A 15046-nucleotide genomic window follows, 5' to 3' on the forward strand; every position below is an offset into this window, starting at 1 on the left:
ATGTCAAACTCCAAAGTCCAAAATATAGCACTCCCAATATATATTGTGATAATTATCGCAGAAACCAAGTTCATAGAAACCGTAACTGCATTCAATTCCAGAAGTATATTGAGAGAAGTATGCAAGGAACCACTTAATATGGTGTACCATAAACAACAAGAAAGAAATAGGCATCAACATCGATGAAAATGATAATCCATTGCCTACAATTTACTATAGTGCATCAAATGATGAAATGATGAAGTTTAAAAGACAGCAACTACCAAGGGAGATATGGATGGTACTCAACAGTGAATAAAAGGACTTAAGGGATAATATAATGACCAAAATGTTTTTCCAGATAACAGAGGTAGATCAAGAACTAAGTAGACAACAGGGCATTTGGTCTAGTGGTATGATTCTCGCTTTGGGTGCGAGAGGTCCCGAGTTCGATTCTCGGAATGCCCCTTTTCTTTTTCTTTTTATTCCCTTCCCCAAATGAACAGTGCCACCATTTCACTACCTACTTCCAAGTTTTTTTAATGCTCAACTCAACGAACATCAATTACAAACCCTAAAGTCGATAATCACTGTATAAACTGTGACTATTCCTGACAAACAATTATTAATAAATCCATATCAAAGAAACAGTAGCCCCCTTTCACTACCTACTTCCAAGCTTTTTTAATGCTCAACTCAAAGAAAATTAATTAGCATACACAATCACTGTATAAACTATTACTATTCCTGACAAATAATTATAAAAACTTATTAATAAATCCATTACAATGAAGCAGAACTGCAGCTCAGTATGAGTACATTTTTCAAAAAAATCTAATTAAACCGAAAAATCAATATGGATCTGAGATTGCTGACAGTAAACGCATAATCTAGCAATATCCGCCGCACAATAATGTCTTTCAACAGTTAATTGATTTTTTAAAAGCCAAAAGTCAGCATTGAATTAAACCAACGAAGCAATTAAGCTAATTAGGAGTGGAAAATTCAAACCAAGCACATGCCGAAATTAAAAATTATTAAGAACTCTGCTGAAAGTCTAACCTCCTCGCCTAATTTGCGGAGGGAAATATGCTTTTCGACTTTTGGTAACTGCGACGGAAGAAGCATTTCAAATACAGTAATTGGGAAGTGGAGATGGAAAAACGAAGGGAGAGAGTGGAATCTATCATTTGATAGAAATTTAAAAATTATCGATTACTAGTAGTACATATTTATTCTTTTAATGATTTAGCAAAAAAGAATGAGTTTTAAAATTAAATATATGCATAATTATAACCAAATTAAAGTAGAACGAAATGTTCAAATATGGGTCGATTTATTTTAATGATATAGTCGTAAGAGAAATTTAGTAAGAAAATAATATAATCAATGATAAAGTCATAAAACCAATCCGATTTCGATTTAAAATTTCAGAACATAGTTGTATTAATTTCCTTTTTTATTAGTATTTTCTTTGAGTATCTTTCTTGTTACAAGTATTTTCTTTCTTCTGTGAGATTAACCATTCAATCTTAGTCAGAATAAATTAGTTATTTCTTGGAAGAGAATAAACAAAAATATTTATTCTGATTTTCTAAATTCTGATTGTTCTTGTGGAACATAGTACTTTAAAATACATGCAGCTTTTCTTTTCTTTTCTTTTTTTCTTTTGCATTTTTTCTTTAAATAACTGGATGAAGAAGCAGTGTACAAAATGATATTATCCATGAAGAGCATAATTGACGGAATAGACACTTGATTATTACAATTTACAACATCAAACACGATCTACGCATACACTTGAGATACAACTCACAAATGTGGGCTATTAAATTAAAAAAATTATGAACAACACGTAATGGATAAACATCCTTTGAACTCTGAGCATAAACATCCATGAACTCTGAGCATAAACCACTCTTGGACGTTCCTAAAAAAATAATGTTGGTGATTCTAGATATAATATGTGAGAATATACAAAATATTATCAGTAATAATTCATAAAACATAGGCTGCATATACATCTTACCGATACACGACGAATGACATAGTTGGCAGCACTTCAGCTAGTACTATTACTGAGATCAAAGCTTATCGATGCAGACCTGCGAGAAAGAGGAAAAGACTCGACACCTAATTTATACGGTCAGGCCATATTTGCACAGCCAATTAATTTGTAACCATATTGCACATTTATTTATGATAAAAATATCCATGTAAGTAGTAGCATCATCAATCATTCAAGAGCCAGGAAATAATTTCATATTTGGCAATCCAATACATAGCCAAGTGATACAAATTGCTAATTTATCAATCAGAGAATACCAGCTTAACGACAGAGATGAAACTGACAATAACTCCATGGTCTGATGGCTATAGAAGCATTAGCTATTATAGCCAGTAGTGATTTTAGATTTCACTTCCAAGATACATAATATTCTCCATCTACAACAAAGAGAACTAGTAAATTAGTAAATTTTTGGAAAAAAACCAAAAAAAAAAATGACTGAAGCATTCAAAGTCATGCACCATAAAGCCAAAAGAGGCAATAGCCAATTTATCTAGAAGTTACTGAATTTGAGGGAATGTAAAATGAAAAGATAAGTTTAGAAACAAATATCCATAAAATTGTACTCTGGCTAATAAAAGCATTCAAGAAAGAATATAACTGATGATGGATCATTTCTAAGTCAAAGGGGTTGAATAAGAGCATTGGTATGTGTTAGGGCATTTGGTCTAGTGGTATGATTCTCGCTTTGGGTGCGAGAGGTCCCGAGTTCGATTCTCGGAATGCCCCCTCTTTTTTATAGCAATTAGAAACTATGCAAAAGAATGGCTTTTGCAATTTTAAAAAAAAAAATCAGAGATTTTAAATTTCATCCATGTAGCCTCTGAATTGTTGCCATAAGAGAATGGGATGGCAATAAAATTTGAGGAGAGTAAAATGATGCTAAAAAAACTGAAATTAGACATTAATCTGAAGTGTGTTAATGGGGATGGCATATTTTCATATTATACATGTCAAAGTCACATTAAATTCACCAAAATCATGCATCATAGAAAGAATAAATGTATCATAGTCCAGAAGTTAATTTGTTAATTGGGGGGAAAGTGATGGAAGCTCAATGTCAAGCTCCATAAAGCCAGAAGGAACAAATAGCTGTTAAAATGAAATGACATGCCATTTTATAATTTATTGAAAACAAGGGCAGCTAAAATGATAGGTATTTTTAAAGGAACTCGAGGATGAATGTGACTGACAACAGATCATTTCCAGGTCAAAGAGGTTGAATATGAGCATTAGTGTATAATAGGGCATTTGGTCTAGTGGTATGATTCTCGCTTCGGGTGCGAGAGGTCCCGAGTTCGATTCTCGGAATGCCCCCTTTTTAAACATGTAAATAATTATTCTTATTGGCTTTTACCCCAATCACTCTTATCTTTTTTATTAATGTGACAGACATGTTGGATCTGAATGATGAGAGACTAGATGCACATGCCTCCTAGATGTACTTCTGCTAATTATACAATAATATTTTTTTTGTTTCCTGTCAAAGAAACCTACCTGACAAGAAACAAATCCTGAACAGCAACACAACTAGGTCAACTACACATAATAAAAGCCCTAGCATTCAGTATTCACTATAGGGTAACATATCTAAGATAGATAACAACAGGGCATTTGGTCTAGTGGTATGATTCTCGCTTCGGGTGCGAGAGGTCCCGAGTTCGATTCTCGGAATGCCCCTTTTTTATGTGCATTGCCTTCAAATAATACATTTAATTTGCTCAATAGTATATAATGGGTTAACTTCTCCATACTCAAATCTCCAACCACAACGAAGATTAGTACTACAAGATAAATTGTGATAAAATTTATCCAAAAAAATGAAAATATAAGAAAATAAGGGGTATTAGCAATAGCTTCTAAAGACACAAAAAAGGCAAGTTGGAAGAAGCGATAACTGCATTATAGTTCATATTTCATAAGTAGATCTGTAAAACCAAGAGAATTCTCAAGCATTTTTCATTTTTGAAATCAACCATGGTGTTTCAATTTGACAAATATCAATAATAAGCTTCAAATATGTAACTGGAAATGGCCATAAATTTGAGAAGTGTAGTGAAAGCAAACTGAAATTAGAATATTAATGTGAAGTATGTTAAAGAAGGTAGCATATTTTCATATACATGACAAATGCCAAGAGAGTTGAGTTTAATTTCGCCAAAAATAGGAGATTCCCAAACTGCAATATATTGAAAATTTAATACTGACCAAATTCAAACTAAGAGAGGTGAATCAAACTACACAAATAAATTTGTCAGTACATGGGAAAATGATGGAAGCATTACAAGTCATGCAATATGAAGCTAAAAGGAACACCGTTACAAATTGACGTAAGAAAGTTTTTGAAAGAAAAGAATCTTAACAAAATTCCAGCCTGATAACTAAGGAACTTAAGAGGTTGAATAAGATCATTAGTAAATGTCAGGGCATTTGGTCTAGTGGTATGATTCTCGCTTTGGGTGCGAGAGGTCCCGAGTTCGATTCTCGGAATGCCCCAGTCAAATATGAGATCAACATGACATATTTTTTATTTCTACAAATTTAACAAGGAGGATGGGATGGTATAATAAGTCAACTATGCTATGCATAACTGCAACCAATAATTCTTTTGCTAGTTAAACATAGTAAAGTATGGAATAGTAAGTCTCCAGTCTAATAATGGTATTACCAACCACTTGTATATGCTAGCAGATACGTGAATACCTATCGTGTCAAAACCATTTCTTCTGTTAACCAGTTACACCATTTACCACAAGTTTCTCTATTTGAGGTCTAACTACACTTTGCTAACAATGACTAACCAACCATCCAAGATGAGTTGATTTAAAAAAGTAAATCGTGATGAGCAGAAATGATTGAATTTAAAAGGCAGCACATGAAGAGCAAGTTGGGTATTTGGTCTAGTGGTATGATTCTCGCTTTGGGTGCGTGAGGTCCCGAGTTCGATTCTCGGAATGCCCCTTTCAAACAAGTACTAGTAATTTTAATTAGATTTTACCCCAACCACTATATTTTTTTATTAATGTGTAGGACATGTTGGACCAGACAGATGAGAGATTAGATGGACATCTCCCCTAGATGTATCTCTGCTCATCTTACGATATTTATTTTTCTTTCCTATCAATGAAACAAGCCTCGAAAATCCTAAATAGTCAAGCCACAATGGAAAAAATTAGAGCATCATAAAGCCAACAGGAAAAAGGCAGGCATTTAGAACTATTAGATTAATAAGACATTTTCAACAATATGGCAAGGTTTGTAAAATAATGATGTTCAAGCATGAGATCCATAAAAATGGTATATTCTGGGAAGACTGATTTCTAGGTCAAAAACTTTGATTAAGAGTTTTAAGCAAACAATTGGACATTTGGTCTAGTGTTATGACTTTATGTGGTGCAAGAGCCGGGAGGTCATTAGCCGATCCCCAGATGCCCTGCTCTAATTATGAATATATATGCCTTATTTTATGTATTTTTATTATATTTGAATTTGAGGGCAACAGATATGCTGAAACATGAAAACGGTCAACTGTTTCATGTAGAACAGGATGATATCACATAGCAGTCTAAATAACAGCTGGAAGAACAGGCATACATTCTACCATGAATAAGAAAGCAAATCAGATATTTTCGTAGATTATTTTGAGGTGAACTTGTTAGGAAAAAAGCACTCTAGAACAGCAGAATATGACCATCAACAATGCCAATTTGATTGCACCACATGCTGAAAACTTTCTGATAAAGTAGAGCGGGAGGCAGAACCTAAAGAAAAATATAAGGAATGTCTCTTGAGCAGTTATAGAAACACATGTTTTTAGCAAGATCCTAAATGCTCATATCTATACAATGTCTGAAAAACCAGTCCAAATACTACAGAAAAGAGGCGGGTTCAGGCCAGTTTCATGGACGATCAAGCAAAAAGTAATCTGAAGAAGCAACGGAGCATTGGTCAAATTGCATACAGTTGTCATTCTCATTCACTAGACGCTTTACCAAATCAACTGCCACTCCTTGATGTTTATCAAATACTAGTATAGAAGGAAAGGGTGTCAAAGCACAAAACAAAAAACTAGCTAAAATAATCCTAGCTAGGTCAGATTGTAATCTACAGATCAAACCTCACTTTTATTCACTATGTAGAATCCAATTTAAGGAGACAGACAACGACAGGGCATTTGGTCTAGTGGTATGATTCTCGCTTTGGGTGCGAGAGGTCCCGAGTTCGATTCTCGGAATGCCCCTTTTAGTGCAACTACACTCATTTGTATTTTTTTATGTCCCACTACGAATTTAACTAAGTCCATTTTTGTTTTGAGTAATTGTAATAGGCCAGTGCGACCATAAATCTCAAACTTCAGCCTCATCATAGATTACTACAATACAGATTGGGATCATTCCTAGAAGATGACTGCGTAACTTCGTTAACTGCTCACAAGAAAATGTTAGGAGAAGCAAGAGCAATAACTGCAAAGAAACTCAAGCTTAGGCCAGTTCATAACGGGGCATTTGGTCTAGTGGTATGATTCTCGCTTTGGGTGCGAGAGGTCCCGAGTTCGATTCTCGGAATGCCCCTTTTTTAAACAAGTAGATAGTTGTTTTTGTTGGCTTTTACCCCAATCACTATATTTCTTTATTAATGTGACACTGTGGAAGACATATTGGATCTGAAAGATGAGAGATTGGATGCGCATCTCTCCTAGATGTACTTGTGCTAATTATAAAATACTAGTAATATTTTCTTTCCTGAGTTTCCTATCAAAGAAACCTACCTGACAAGAAACAAATCCTGTAAGGCAACACATGGTTTTTCAAAAAAATCCAACTAGGTCAACTACACATAATAAAAGCCCTAAGCATTATTCACTATAGGGTAACAGATCTGAGACAGATAACGACAGGGCATTTGGTCTAGTGGTATGATTCTCGCTTTGGGTGCGAGAGGTCCCGAGTTCGATTCTCGGAATGCCCCTTTTAGTGCAACTACACTCATTTGTATTTTTTTATGCCCCACTACGAATTTAACTAAGTCCATTTTTGTTTTAAGTAATTGTAATAGGCCAGTGCGACCATAAATCTCAAACTTCAGCCTCATCATAGATTACTACAATACAGATTGGGATCATTCCTAGAAGATGACTGTGTAACTTCGTTAACTGCTCACAAGAAAATGTTAGGAGAAGCAAGAGCAATAACTGCAAAGAAACTCAAGCTTAGGCCAGTTCATAACGGGGCATTTGGTCTAGTGGTATGATTCTCGCTTTGGGTGCGAGAGGTCCCGAGTTCGATTCTCGGAATGCCCCTTTTTTAAACAAGTAGATAGTTGTTTTTGTTGGCTTTTACCCCAATCACTATATTTCTTTATTAATGTGACACTGTGGAAGACATATTGGATCTGAAAGATGAGAGATTGGATGCGCATCTCTCCTAGATGTACTTGTGCTAATTATAAAATACTAGTAATATTTTCTTTCCTGAGTTTCCTATCAAAGAAACCTACCTGACAAGAAACAAATCCTGTAAGGCAACACATGGTTTTTCAAAAAAATCCAACTAGGTCAACTACACATAATAAAAGCCCTAAGCATTATTCACTATAGGGTAACAGATCTGAGACAGATAACGACAGGGCATTTGGTCTAGTGGTATGATTCTCGCTTTGGGTGCGAGAGGTCCCGAGTTCGATTCTCGGAATGCCCCTTTTAGTGCAACTACACTCATTTGTATTTTTTTATGTCCCACTACGAATTTAACTAAGTCCATTTTTGTTTTGAGTAATTGTAATAGGCCAGTGCGACCATAAATCTCAAACTTCAGCCTCATCATAGATTACTACAATACAGATTGGGATCATTCCTAGAAGATGACTGCGTAACTTCGTTAACTGCTCACAAGTAAATGTTAGGAGAAGCAAGAGCAATAACCACAAAGAAACTCAAGCTTAGGCCAGTTCATAACAGGGCATTTGGTCTAGTGGTATGATTCTCGCTTTGGGTGCGAGAGGTCCCGAGTTTGATTCTCAGAATGCCCCTTTTTTAAACAAGTAGATAGTTGTTTTTGTTGGCTTTTACCCCAATCACTATATTTCTTTATTAATGTGACACTGTGGAAGACATATTGGATCTGAAAGATGAGAGATTGGATGCACATCTCTCCTAGATGTACTTATGCTAATTAAAATACTAGTCATATTTTCTTTCCTGAGTTTCCTATCAAAGAAACCGATCTGACAAGAAACAAATCCTATAAGGCAACACATGGTTTTAAAAAAATCCCAACTAGGTCAACTACACATAATAAAAGCCCTAAGCATTATTCGCTATAGGGTAACAGATCTAAGACAGATAACGACAGGGCATTTGGTCTAGTGGCATGATTCTCGCTTTGGGTGCGAGAGGTCCCGAGTTCGATTCTCGGAATGCCCCTTTTAAACAAATAATAGTAATTTTAATTAGCTTTTACTCCAAGCACTTTATTTTTTATTAACGTCAAAACGTGTAGGACATATTGGATCAGACAGTTGACAGCTTGGATGGACATCTCCCCTAGATGTATCTCTGCTCATTTTACGATATTCATTTTTCTTTCCCATAAAAGAAACAACCCTGTCAATTCCTAACTAGCCATACTTGAATCACAATGAAGCAAAACTCGAATTGGACTATCCTTTTTTACGAGACCATATGAAAACAGTGATAGCTTAGATACAAAACAAAGTTAAACAAAGAAATTTTTTGTAACATATGCAGAATTGGTACTTATTAACACCTATATATGTGTTGTAATTTTTTGCCTCGCTAAATGTAAAAACGATCTAGGGTGCAGCAACAAAAAGAATCCTTGAACAAATATAACTGTGATGTATTTAAAAAGTGCATTCAAAAAGATTAGTTAGATAAGAATAAACAATTAATAACTAGTTCTCAGAGAGTCGAAAGGTATCAAGCCACAATGGACAACAAAAAAACAATTTAGCAGTGCATCATAAAGCCGGCAAGAAAAGGCAGGCATTTAGAACTATTAGACTGATAAGCCATTTTCAACAATGTGGCAAGGCTTCTAAAATAATGATGTTAAAACTTGAGATCTATAAACATGGTATATTCTGGGAAGATTGATTTCCAGGTCAAAATAACTTTGATTAAGAGTTTTAAGCGAACAAACAAAATTGAACATTCGGTAGTGTTATGACTCTATCTGTGGTGCAAGAGCCAGGAGTCATTAGCCGATCCCCAGATTCCCTGCTCTAATTATGAATATATATATGCCTTATTTATGTATTTTTATTACTCTATATTGGATTTGAGGGGAACAGATATGTTGAAACGTGAAGCCGGTTAACTGTGTCATGTAGAACTGAAACTGATATCACATAACAGTCTAAAATAACACCTGGAACAGCAGGTATTCAATCTACCATGAATAAAAAAAGCAAATCAGATATTTTTATAAATTATTTTGAGGAGAACTTGTCAGGCAAAAAGCACTCCAGCAGAATAGACCACCAACAATGCAAAACTGAAATCACTGAGACTTTCTGAAAACTTTCCAATTGAAGTAGAGCTGGAGGCAGAATCTAAAGTAGTGTAAGGAATCTCTGTTGAGCAGCTATAGAAGTAAAGCTGGAGACAGTTACTGGCTAGATAGATCATAGTATCCCATCTCCAAATAATACCTGACACCCTGAGTGAACCAATCCAAATAAAACTGGAAAGAGATGGGTTCAAGACATTTACTTGGACGATCAAGCAAAAAGTGATCTTTGGAGCAATGGAACATTGGTCAATATGTTTGTTATTCTCATTCACTAGATGCTTCACCAAATCAACCACCATTACTTGATGTCTATCAAATAGTACAGATAGGATCATAGGAAAGGTGTCAAAGCACAAAACAAAATTCCAACTTAAAAAATCCTTGATAGGTCAACTGTCACCTACAAATCAAATCTCCAAGTGTTATTCACTAGGTAGAATCCAATTTAAGAGAACAAACAACGACAGGGCATTTGGTCTAGTGGTATGATTCTCGCTTTGGGTGCGAGAGGTCCCGAGTTCGATTCTCGGAATGCCCCTTTTAGTGTAACTACACTCATTGGCCTTTTTCTTTTTTTATGTTTTGCTATCAATTTAACTCGGTACATTTTTGTTTGAGTAATTGTAATAGACCAGTTCCTCCATAAATCTCAAACTTCAGCCTCATCATAGATTACTACAATATGGATTGGGATCTTCCAAGAAAATGGTTGCATAACTGCTATAATTGGAGTATCTCAAACATCATGTTAGGAGAAGCAATAACGGCATTATAGTCCATATGCAAATTGTAAAACCATGAGCAATAACAGCAAAGGAACTCAAGCTTTGGCCAGTTGATAACAGGGAATTTGGTCTAGTGGTATGATTCTCGCTTTGGGTGCGAGAGGTCCCGAGTTCGATTCTCGGAATGCCCCTATCGGTTTTATAGTTGAATGTCTTTCATTCATAGATGAACATTTTCCTTTTTCTTTTTTTTACATTTTATCCTCTTTGGCTACCCTTTTACCTACTGTAAGTCGTTCAAGTCTTTGAAAATGCTCCAGATCTCCATTAAAAACTCAAATCTCCATCAAAATATAAACTACAACCATGAATCAAGACGAGTTCAAACAAAAAAAGTAGCATGCTTTTCAATGTAACATCCTATTTTTCTAAAAATTTAAAAATGCAAAAGTAGCAAACTTGGTTTTCCAATCTCGCCAGCCAAATCCAGCCGTAATTTAAGGAAATTCAAGTGAAAATAAAAACAGAAATTAGATGTAGGTCTGCTAATTATACAATAATAGTATATTTTTTGTTTCCCGTCAAAGAAACCTGCCCGACAGCCTGACAACTGACAAGAAACAAATCCTGAATAACAACACATGGGCCTCAAAAAATCCCAGCTAAGTCAACTGCACAAAATAGAAGCCCCAAGTGTATTCACTATAGGGTAACAGATCCAAGACAGCTAACGACAGGGCATTTGGTCTAGTGGTATGATTCTCGCTTTGGGTGCGAGAGGTCCCGAGTTCGATTCTCGGAATGCCCCCTTTTTATGTGCATTGCCTTCCACAAATAATTTTTTTTAATTACTTTTTCCCCTTCCACTGTTAATTTACCTATATTCAGTTGCTCAGGAAATTAACCAAATCTCCGACAACAACAAAGATAAGTAGTACAAGATAAATTGTGATCAACTTTTTCAAAAAAGTATAAAAAAGTACAAGAGAATGAGGTATTAGCAATAGCTTCTAGAGACACATAAAAACAAGATGAAATAAACGATAGCTGCATTATACTCCCTACGTCCCAAGCTACTTGCACCGTATCTATTTTGGGCCGTGCCAAGCTACTTGCACCGTATCTATTTGGGCCGTCCCAAGCTACTTACACAGTTACACCAAAACTTCTAATATGTAACTGGAAATGACCATAAATTTGAGAAAAGTAAACCCAAATTAGACATATTAATGTGAAGTGTAATAGTGGGGTTGCCATATTCATATTATACATATCAAATTCAAAGAGAGTTAAGTTTAATTTCACCAAAACTTCGAGTAATACCCAAACTGCAATACTGGACAAATTTCAACTAAGAGAAATGTATCAAACTACACAAGTAAATTTGACAGTCAAGAGAAAAAATTATGGAAGCATTATAAGTCATGCACTATGAAGCCAAAAGGATCAGCGTTACAAAATGGTTTGGAAGCTTTTGAAACGCAAGAATCTTCACAAAATTATAATATCTGTTAACTAAAGGAACTCAAGAGGTTGATTAAAATCATTAGTAAATGTTAGGGCATTTGGTCTAGTGGTATGATTCTCGCTTTGGGTGCGAGAGGTCCCAAGTTCGATTCTTGGAATGCCCCAGTCAATTGCTGAGATCCAAATGGCATTTTTTATTTCTAAAAATTCAGTAATGAGGATGGGATCAAAAAGTCAACTATGCAATGCACAACTGCAACCAATAACAATCTAAAAACACATTAACACCTGGAAGAACAGGCATTCAATCTACCACGAATAAGAAAGCAAAATCAGATATTTTCAGGAATTAATTTGAGGTGGACTTGTTAGGAAAAAAACTATCCAGAACAGCAGAATATGACCACCAACAATGCCAAATTGAATTGAAATCACTAAGACTTTCTGAAAAAATTCCAATAGAATAGGTCTGGAAGGAATCTGAAGACAGGTATAAGGAAAGTCTCTTGAGCAGTATAGATGCACCTGCTAGTAGCTAGATCCTAAAATCCTCTATAAGGCCTGAATGAACCAGTCCACATACCACTGAAAATAGGGCTCAGGCCAGTTACATGGAAGACTAAGCAAAAGGTGATCTTAAGAAGCAATGGAACATTGGTCAAATTGCATATGGCTGTCATTCTCATTCACTGAACGCTTCACCAAACCCACTGCCACTCCTTGATGTCTATCAAAGAGTACAGATAGGAAAGGGTGACAAAGCACAAAAAAAAATCCTAGCCAGTTCAACTTGTCACCTACAAATCAAATCCCAAAGTGTTATTCACTATGTAGAATCCGAAATAAGAAGGTATATAACGACAGGGCATTTGGTCTAGTGGTATGATTCTCGCTTTGGGTGCGAGAGGTCCCGAGTTCGATTCTCGGAATGCCCCTATCAATTTTATAGTTGAATGTCTTCCGTTCACAGATGAACATCTTTTTTTCGGTTTTTTGCATTTTATCCTCTTTGGCTACCCATTTACCTACTGTCAGTCATTCAAGTCTTTTAAAAAGAAACAGTAAGTAAATAATAAAACACCATCTTCACCTCCATATCAAATTCAATGAAAAGACAATGGAAGGAAAGAGGCGCAAAGCCATGTTCCAATTAAACGGGTGATTTACCTCATTAATAAGAATCTATGGCCGGGAATAGTAAATTGATTGATCTAGCAGTATCCGCGTGCACAGTAATGGTCCTGAACAGTTATAATAAAATAATAAAGTACAGAAAATTAATCAAAAGAAAATTTCAACCAGCAACAGCATCGAATTATTTAATCAAATGAAAAAATTTCAAACCAGCAACAGCAGCGAATAATTTAATTAAATGAAATTTTCAAACCACGCCAAAATCAGGTGTATTATGAATTGCTACTTTTTAGAAACTAGTGTGCTGAAATCATACCTGTCGAGAAACTTGCAACGGCCCCATAGTTTTGGTTGGGGTAGAGAAGGAAAACGGTTCGCGGCGGTGGCGGGCGGTTGGAAGGTTTGGGCAATAGGGCTTTACAGTGGAAGTTCAAAGTGGAGTGGGGAGCTGGATAGCAACGTTGTAAATTCAATTCAATATCTTATTTTACAAAATTAATTAAATTAATAACGGATGTTTGTTCGCAGTTAATTTTCCAGTACTTAGTTAATTAAATTCGAGTACTCAGTATTTATATTCGAAGTAAGTACTCGCAGGAGTACATATAAAGGGTTTAATTTAAAGCACCAAATTCAGTAATTTTGCAATTTTCACACGCTTCAAGTTATTTATTTGTTTTACTATATATTCGCATATAGGGAAAGCTCAGCATCAACTGGGCATTTGGTCTAGTGGTATGATTCTCGCTTAGGGTGCGAGAGGTCCCGAGTTCAATTCTCGGAATGCCCCATTTTTTACTACTAAGTTGTATTGACTTACTTCTTTATTAAGAATACATTTATTTTTATGTTATTTGGTAAATTTAATACAGCAATATTATCATTTTAAATCTGTAACTTAATTACTTATTAACTTTAATTTTAACCAAATATAATTTTCAGATTTTATTCACATGTTCTCCATTACATACCATTCCAACCTACACTCCACTCTCTCACGTTGGCTCCCAAAGTCACCTTCTCTAATTTTTCAATATATAAGAACTATACTCTATTTGTCAAAAAAGTATACATTGCTCCACTGAAAGTTGTAACTTCTAATTATTCATAAGAACAAATATTGTGAGCCTTTGGTTTGTGGATACAAAATGGCAAGAAGAACACTGATGACCTCCAACATTCAAACGAATATGAGATATCCAAATTGTCGTGTTAGTCATAAGAGGGAGGTGGTGGGCAGGTGGCTATCACTAAGGGAGTGGATGGATAGGAGAGAGAGAATCTATGAGAGGGGATGTGTGTCACGACTCACGAGAGTGTGGGTATTACTTATTGTTCAAATGGACGGGATACATTTTCAATTAGGATAGATTTTAACAAAAAATTAAATACGTACTAAATTAGCAAGGTGGTAGAAAGATTAAATTAAAATCGGTGTATTTTCTACTCCCTCCGTCCACGAATAAGAGTCCCGTTTTTCCATTTTGGTCCGTCCACGAATAAGAGTCCCGGTTCATAATTACCATAAATGGTAAAGAGACCCCACATTCCACTAACTCATTCCACTCACATATCATTTAAAACTAATATATACAAGTGAGACCCATATTCCACTAACTTTCTTACACCCACTTTTCTTAACATTTCTTAAAACCCGTGCCATTTAGAAATGGGACTCTTAATCGTGGACGGAGGGAGTATATATTTCTCAATTTTCATCAAATAATATACTAAAACGGCTGGATATTTGCACTACCATCATGAATGAAATGTCAAAGTAAATTTGCAGTCTACGAATAACAACCTGGGCATTTGGTCTGGTGGTATGATTCTCGCTTCGGGTGCGAGAGGTCCCGAGTTCGATTCTCGGAATGCCCCAGTGTCTCTACATTTTTCTGGGGTTATTACTGTTTTTGTCTACAGTTTTCATGCATTACAATCTAGTCAATAGCCAATCAATTTGAAAAACAGATCACCCCACCCCCAAATAGAAGGTATAGATTCTGGAATTAGTGCTGCACTCTCAAGAGTTTCAAATGAGAGTTGAACATAAGATTATCTTATAGCATAAAACAAACCAAAAAGGACAAATATATTTCAAGTCAGAATGGAAATGCATAAATCTAATTACATTATACAAC

The 15046-nt window shown here is 35.4% G+C and overlaps 1 long non-coding RNA gene and 19 other non-coding genes across 26 annotated transcripts in view; 19 read left to right on the forward strand and 1 right to left on the reverse strand.

The window, feature by feature from the left end:
• The window catches only part of LOC125211259 (uncharacterized), an 18362-nt gene extending 4984 nt beyond the window's left edge, over positions 1 to 13378 (reverse strand). For 6 of the 7 annotated variants that reach the window (XR_007174481.2, XR_016137178.1, XR_016137177.1 and 3 more), the window contains exons 1-4: positions 13222 to 13378; positions 12939 to 13012; positions 2009 to 2424; positions 1042 to 1909 (exon numbers count right to left, since the gene is read on the reverse strand). This is a non-coding gene — a long non-coding RNA (uncharacterized LOC125211259). The remainder of the gene's footprint in view (positions 1 to 1041; positions 1910 to 2008; positions 2425 to 12938; positions 13013 to 13221) is intronic. The other variant, XR_007174482.2, reaches the window with a different exon arrangement.
• On the forward strand, positions 376 to 447 carry TRNAP-UGG (transfer RNA proline (anticodon UGG)). The gene has a single exon. It is a non-coding gene; the product is annotated as a tRNA-Pro (tRNA).
• TRNAP-UGG (transfer RNA proline (anticodon UGG)) lies at positions 2705 to 2776 on the forward strand. The gene has a single exon. It is a non-coding gene; the product is annotated as a tRNA-Pro (tRNA).
• Positions 3293 to 3364, forward strand: TRNAP-CGG (transfer RNA proline (anticodon CGG)). Its single transcript has one exon. It is a non-coding gene; the product is annotated as a tRNA-Pro (tRNA).
• On the forward strand, positions 3656 to 3727 carry TRNAP-CGG (transfer RNA proline (anticodon CGG)). The gene has a single exon. It is a non-coding gene; the product is annotated as a tRNA-Pro (tRNA).
• Positions 4472 to 4543, forward strand: TRNAP-UGG (transfer RNA proline (anticodon UGG)). Its single transcript has one exon. It is a non-coding gene; the product is annotated as a tRNA-Pro (tRNA).
• Positions 4937 to 5008, forward strand: TRNAP-UGG (transfer RNA proline (anticodon UGG)). Its single transcript has one exon. It is a non-coding gene; the product is annotated as a tRNA-Pro (tRNA).
• TRNAP-UGG (transfer RNA proline (anticodon UGG)) lies at positions 6216 to 6287 on the forward strand. The gene has a single exon. It is a non-coding gene; the product is annotated as a tRNA-Pro (tRNA).
• TRNAP-UGG (transfer RNA proline (anticodon UGG)) lies at positions 6547 to 6618 on the forward strand. Its single transcript has one exon. It is a non-coding gene; the product is annotated as a tRNA-Pro (tRNA).
• Positions 6944 to 7015, forward strand: TRNAP-UGG (transfer RNA proline (anticodon UGG)). Its single transcript has one exon. It is a non-coding gene; the product is annotated as a tRNA-Pro (tRNA).
• Positions 7275 to 7346, forward strand: TRNAP-UGG (transfer RNA proline (anticodon UGG)). Its single transcript has one exon. It is a non-coding gene; the product is annotated as a tRNA-Pro (tRNA).
• Positions 7672 to 7743, forward strand: TRNAP-UGG (transfer RNA proline (anticodon UGG)). Its single transcript has one exon. It is a non-coding gene; the product is annotated as a tRNA-Pro (tRNA).
• TRNAP-UGG (transfer RNA proline (anticodon UGG)) lies at positions 8397 to 8468 on the forward strand. Its single transcript has one exon. It is a non-coding gene; the product is annotated as a tRNA-Pro (tRNA).
• Positions 10046 to 10117, forward strand: TRNAP-UGG (transfer RNA proline (anticodon UGG)). The gene has a single exon. It is a non-coding gene; the product is annotated as a tRNA-Pro (tRNA).
• Positions 10424 to 10496, forward strand: TRNAP-UGG (transfer RNA proline (anticodon UGG)). Its single transcript has one exon. It is a non-coding gene; the product is annotated as a tRNA-Pro (tRNA).
• TRNAP-UGG (transfer RNA proline (anticodon UGG)) lies at positions 11041 to 11112 on the forward strand. The gene has a single exon. It is a non-coding gene; the product is annotated as a tRNA-Pro (tRNA).
• On the forward strand, positions 11864 to 11935 carry TRNAP-UGG (transfer RNA proline (anticodon UGG)). Its single transcript has one exon. It is a non-coding gene; the product is annotated as a tRNA-Pro (tRNA).
• TRNAP-UGG (transfer RNA proline (anticodon UGG)) lies at positions 12635 to 12706 on the forward strand. Its single transcript has one exon. It is a non-coding gene; the product is annotated as a tRNA-Pro (tRNA).
• A 245-nt stretch (positions 13379 to 13623) lies between the features above and the next one.
• On the forward strand, positions 13624 to 13695 carry TRNAP-AGG (transfer RNA proline (anticodon AGG)). The gene has a single exon. It is a non-coding gene; the product is annotated as a tRNA-Pro (tRNA).
• Positions 13696 to 14711: 1016 nt separating this feature from the next.
• On the forward strand, positions 14712 to 14783 carry TRNAP-CGG (transfer RNA proline (anticodon CGG)). The gene has a single exon. It is a non-coding gene; the product is annotated as a tRNA-Pro (tRNA).
• The last annotated feature ends 263 nt before the right edge of the window (positions 14784 to 15046 follow it).

This window comes from Salvia hispanica, chromosome 3, assembly GCF_029641045.1.
Source record: "Salvia hispanica isolate PSC_SH4W2 chromosome 3, Shi_PSC_v1, whole genome shotgun sequence".
NCBI lineage: Eukaryota > Viridiplantae > Streptophyta > Magnoliopsida > Lamiales > Lamiaceae > Salvia > Salvia hispanica.